A 5,040-nucleotide genomic window follows, 5' to 3' on the forward strand; every position below is an offset into this window, starting at 1 on the left:
AACTTGCCATGCGCAGACACCCGGAAGTCTCCGCCGGTCCGTGTCCATCTGTTCGCCGACCCGGAGGCGAGGCTGAGGGCGGAAACGCTGCCCCCTCACGGCTTCCCGCCCGATTTCAGGCCTCTGAGGGCGGGAAGAGCCCTCCCCTCACGGGTGCCCGCCCTCAGAAATCCTCAGCAGGGTGGGGAGCTGTGCGGCGCAGCTGTTCCTCGGTCTTTTGAGGACTTCTGCGGGGGTGGGCGGCAGCTGTGAGCGGGCGGTGTTCCGTCCCTTTTAGAGGCTTTTTAGCTCCTTTGCTCAGTGCTGCTCGACTGTGAGGGTGTGGCTGGGGCCCCGTTCCTCACGCCTGCCGGAAGGTGCTGGCGGGCTCCGGCAGCTTGGTGGGTCTTTGTTCGCTGGGAACGCGTGCGGCTGGCAGGTGCTTCTTCCGTCCTGTTTCTCAGGAAAGTTATGTTTCGTGTTTTAAGAGGAGAACGTCTCTGAGGGGGTGTTTACGGCCCGCCCGTGCTGCTTCCCCTTGCGGCTCCTTTGCTTTTGGCTGTGGCGCGGGGTGAGGTGTGAGGTAATACTTTCCTTTCTGCTTGTGGTTTTATATATATGCCTATTATTTTTCAAGTACTTGTATATATATCTGTATATGCTGTACATGTGTACATACATTTATGCTTGTCAGTCTCCGAGGCTGGCAAAAATACTCTGCTGAGCACTTTCAGGGAGGTGAGGGTTAACCCTGCTTGTGAACCTGATGTGTGAGGGATAATTGTTTCACTTATCTCATATACTTAATAACAAGCAGGAAAAATGTGTTTGTGCTGTGTAAGATGATCTAGATACATTTTTATGGTTTGAGTAATCTGCTGATCTAATTACAAGGTAGTTAAATCATATTAGAGAACTGCACATTAAAAATCTCCTCCAGTAATGTAGCCCTTTGCCCATGAGGGTGAATGTATCTTCATTAAAAAATATTATGTTTCTTTTACATTTTACAGTGTAAACCAAGAAGCGTTATTTTGGTTATTTTGGCCACTCTGCAAAAGTAAACATAACTAAAATAATGTGTTTTACCGTGTTCAGTCTGGATTTAATATCTCCCTTGCTCCTTAAGTAAAAGTGAGGTAAAATGGCAAGAGCTTCTGTCTCTAGGATAGATCTATTATTAACTCTGCTCCTGATGTCCTTGATAGTGTTGCGAGCCTGAAGTTGTCATTACTGGGTAGCAAGGGTATAAATGCTCTATGATATGCAGATACTCATTTCTTCCATCCACCAGCTCAAATCAAGGTTAACAACAGAGCCTACTAGAGAATATGTTGCAGTGTATTATTTTGGGGCAGAAAGGGCTCTGAATGGGTAACAGCTTTAGACTTTGCTCCTTCTGAAAAATACAGCATTAGCTGCTGTATTGTTTATTTGGTGGTGGACTAAATACTCTTTAAGGGCTCCTTCCAAACCAAACTACTCCATGATTTCCATCAGTGCTATGCTTGCAGTGGTGTAATCTTAACAGTGTATTTCTTTTTTTTTTAGGGCTGAACCAGTGCTCACCAGGATAAAAGAAAACAGGAAAAGAGTAATTTCTCCATCATTCGATAACATTAAGTATGATAATTTTGAAATAGAGGAGTATCCCCTCTCAGCACAAGGCTTTGACTGGGAGCTGTGGTGCAGGTATCTGAACCCTCCTAAGTCCTGGTGGAAACTGGAGAACACAACTGCTCCAATAAGGTAATAAATAACTAAATTACAGTGTCTAAAAGCTCTCCTGGGTGTGACAGGGGGCAAGTGGGCTCAGCTGTGTGATAGGTTTTACTGACTGTAAACTTCAAATACTTAAATGTCCTTGATGCCTACACAGTCATCAAGAAAACTCCTGTTTTCAGTAGATGTTTTTAAAGGAAACTTTTGTTTTCAGTAGATCTTTTTAAACAGGTTTCCTGCCCAAGTGGAGTGGTAGGCAGGGCTGCTCAGCAGCACTCTGTTCTCCAAATGTCTTGCCTGCTAATTTAGTGCTTACGGGCCAGAAATGGAATTTTCTTTGCAGTTACGTTGCATAAGCAGAGCTGACCTGACAGCTGTGTTCTTTATAGTGTTGTCACATAGGTGCACAGCTGTGCTGTGTCCCAGGAGTTAATGTCTGGTCAGTGACACTGTGAGCAAAGGCTGCATTGGGTCCTTGCTTTGGGACAGTCTGGGTCTGCACTTTGTTCCCATGTCCAGAGTGTTGTCAGACTGGTACAGAACAATCCCTTTGTCTCAGGGAGGGGAGTAGTACCCTCTGAACCCACTGAGCAGCTCTGCTGAGAGTACAGGCCTTGCTTGTAGACACACATTCATTCCAAGGAGGGCACTGGTACCTGTGCTCCAGCTCCCTGCAGAAAGGAAGTGTGAATGCTGTTCTTACCTCCTGAAAGCAGAACCTCAAACAGCACTGGCAGCTGTTTTTCATCCAGCAGCTATCTTGGCAGGCAGGCACTTTTCTCAGGTTCTGTCAGTTTAACACCCTCTGAACTGCACTGACCTATGAACAGAACCTAGAATTGGAAAGCAGGAGATAAAAATTAACAGGTTTGCCAAAGACAAACGTGAAAAGGGGTTAATTTCCACAGCATTAGAAATAGTTATTGCTGTTAATGAACTCTGTTGACACTATAAAAATGTTCCTGTGAAGACAGGTTGAGAGAGTTTGGGTTGTCCAGCCTGGAGAAGAAAAGGCTCCAGGGAGGTTTACAGCACCTTCCAGTACCTAAATGGTGATTCCAAGAAAACTGGTAAGGGACAGAAGTAGGTAGTGATAGGGCAAGAGGGAACAGCTCTAAACTGACAGAAGGCAGGGTTATGTTAGGTATTGAGATGAAATTCTCTCTGTGAGTGTGGTGAGGCACTGGAACAGGTTGCCAGGGAGGTTATGGATGTCCATTCATGGAGGTGTTCAAAGCCAGGCTGAATGTGGGGCTCTGAGCAACCTCATCTGTTTGAAGATGTACCTGCTCATGGCTGGGGTTTGGAATGAGATGATCTTTCAAGTCCTTTCCAGCCCAAGCCATTCTATGATCCTGTGATTAATTATACAGAGTAACCATTATGATTTTTAAAATTAAAAGTAGTGAAACACAAAGTAATGACTTTTCCATTTTACCCCCAAACTCTGTTCCACATGAGGACTGGGCAGTGCATGTACTTTATGAATTTCAGGTTTGTCCCCTAACTCTTTCCCTGGCACATTTTTTAATTCAGTGCAATATGCTGCATGTGTGTGTTGGATAATTAAAACAAGCACACCAACAAACAAAGCCATGTGTCTTGATGGATGGTTTCTATCTGCCTCCATTATTCTTTTAGAATTATAGCAAAGGGAAGCAGGTGCACTGAGAAACACTTAAAAACAACAACAAAGGCAAAAGGACCTTATCATAAATGAAGCATAAGTTTTGTATTGATGTTAACTGCTATTTTCTTCATTAATAAATACATCAAAGATGGTCTTTCATTGTTATAAAACGGGTACTATAGCACTTGGAGGCATTAATACATAGATTTCTGTAGAACTGTACAATTTGTGATTAAGACAGCCTATGATCTGTTTGAAAGCAGATGTGTCCACTAGCTGTAGCTTGAGTGTTCTCCATAAAAGCAGGGTGATTTCTCCTGTACTGCTAATTAATATCTTGTCATTACCAGAGTGCCAGCATAATAATCTGAAAAGACATATTTATTTCTTGCAAATGTGGATTATAAGGTAGGAGAAAAATGAAAAGGCTAAATGACTCTGTATCCTTCTCTACTCATAAGGTGAAATTGTACCCTCTGTGGCTGAACTCTTACCTGACTAAAATTTGCTCTGTATAGTAAAAATTGGTTGGTTCCCACCATGACATAGGTAGAGTTTACTGATCCAGTAAAGCTATGTGATTTGTTTAGGTTTGGCTCAGGATAATGGACTAATGTTATGCTGGTAAAGGCAGGCTTTGCTTGATTCTGTATTAAAAAAATGTATCTGGATGGTCCTATTCAAGAAATAATCTCTTTCTTTAGGTAAGCTTACAGACACAAGTTTTTAGCTCTAGCTGAACCTGGCTTCTGGCTAAACACACAGAACTGCACATCATTTGCAATTGTCACAGGCAAGAGCCTTGAGGACTTAGCAAGGACAGAGGCTACACTGGCTGGTGCCCCAGAAACAAAACTGGGGCACCTGGATCTCACACTACTAGCACTGAAATCCTTACTGCTCTGGTGAATATTTATGTCCAATAATTTGACTCTAATTTCCTTCAATGGTGCTCATTTCACTTTAGAATTAGGAATGTCAGAAGGCAAGGCTCAATAAAGCTCTTTGAGAAATACTTTCTTAAGAATCTGTTTTGCTGCATCATTTTACCTAGCAATGATAAATACAATCTGTGCCTGAAAAATAAAATTCTTCATAATTTATCTGCTAATTTTGGTTGCTGATGATTTATTCTTCCAGAAGTCCTGCACTGCTTGGATGCTTCATAGTGGACAGAGAATACTTCCAAGAGATTGGATTGCTGGATGAAGGCATGGAAGTATATGGAGGAGAGAATGTGGAGCTTGGAATCAGGGTAAGGAAGGCAAACAATTAGCCCATACTGGTGGCTTACATTTAAAATATAGCTTACTTCTTATTGCAGAGGGGGAAAGCAGTCCAAACCATGGATGATGGCATGGAAAGGAGATCCACAGCTCTGCAGACATGTACATTTATTTGAGGAGAGAGGAGGGAAAAAAGAGCAATAGCTCTCTTCACAGAACTTAATCTGGGACAAGGGTAGATGTGTAGAATTTGGGATTGTTCTTTCAACAGAGTTTTGCAGAGTTGATAGCTAAATTTCCCTGCTTACCTGTGGTCCCAGACTCAGTAAGAACAGTTTCTCACAGGTGTGATGAGAAAAACCTTTCTAGATTACTTGGTTTATTTAAATTAGCAAAATCACTGTGGAGCAAAGTAGAATATAGGGGCATTTATGCTGCCTTCCAGACAGAAGGGAATTAAGGTATTCATAATGTGAATATATT

The 5,040-nt window shown here is 42.7% G+C and overlaps 1 long non-coding RNA gene across 1 annotated transcript; it reads left to right on the forward strand.

Moving 5' to 3' along the window:
• Positions 1-284: 284 nt before the first annotated feature.
• On the forward strand, positions 285-4,568 carry LOC143692243 (uncharacterized). The gene is made up of 3 exons (XR_013180152.1): positions 285-562; positions 1,531-1,728; positions 4,472-4,568. It is a non-coding gene; the product is annotated as an uncharacterized LOC143692243 (long non-coding RNA).
• The last annotated feature ends 472 nt before the right edge of the window (positions 4,569-5,040 follow it).

The sequence above is a fragment of the Agelaius phoeniceus genome, chromosome Z (genome assembly GCF_051311805.1).
Source record: "Agelaius phoeniceus isolate bAgePho1 chromosome Z, bAgePho1.hap1, whole genome shotgun sequence".
NCBI classification, from domain to species: domain Eukaryota; kingdom Metazoa; phylum Chordata; class Aves; order Passeriformes; family Icteridae; genus Agelaius; species Agelaius phoeniceus.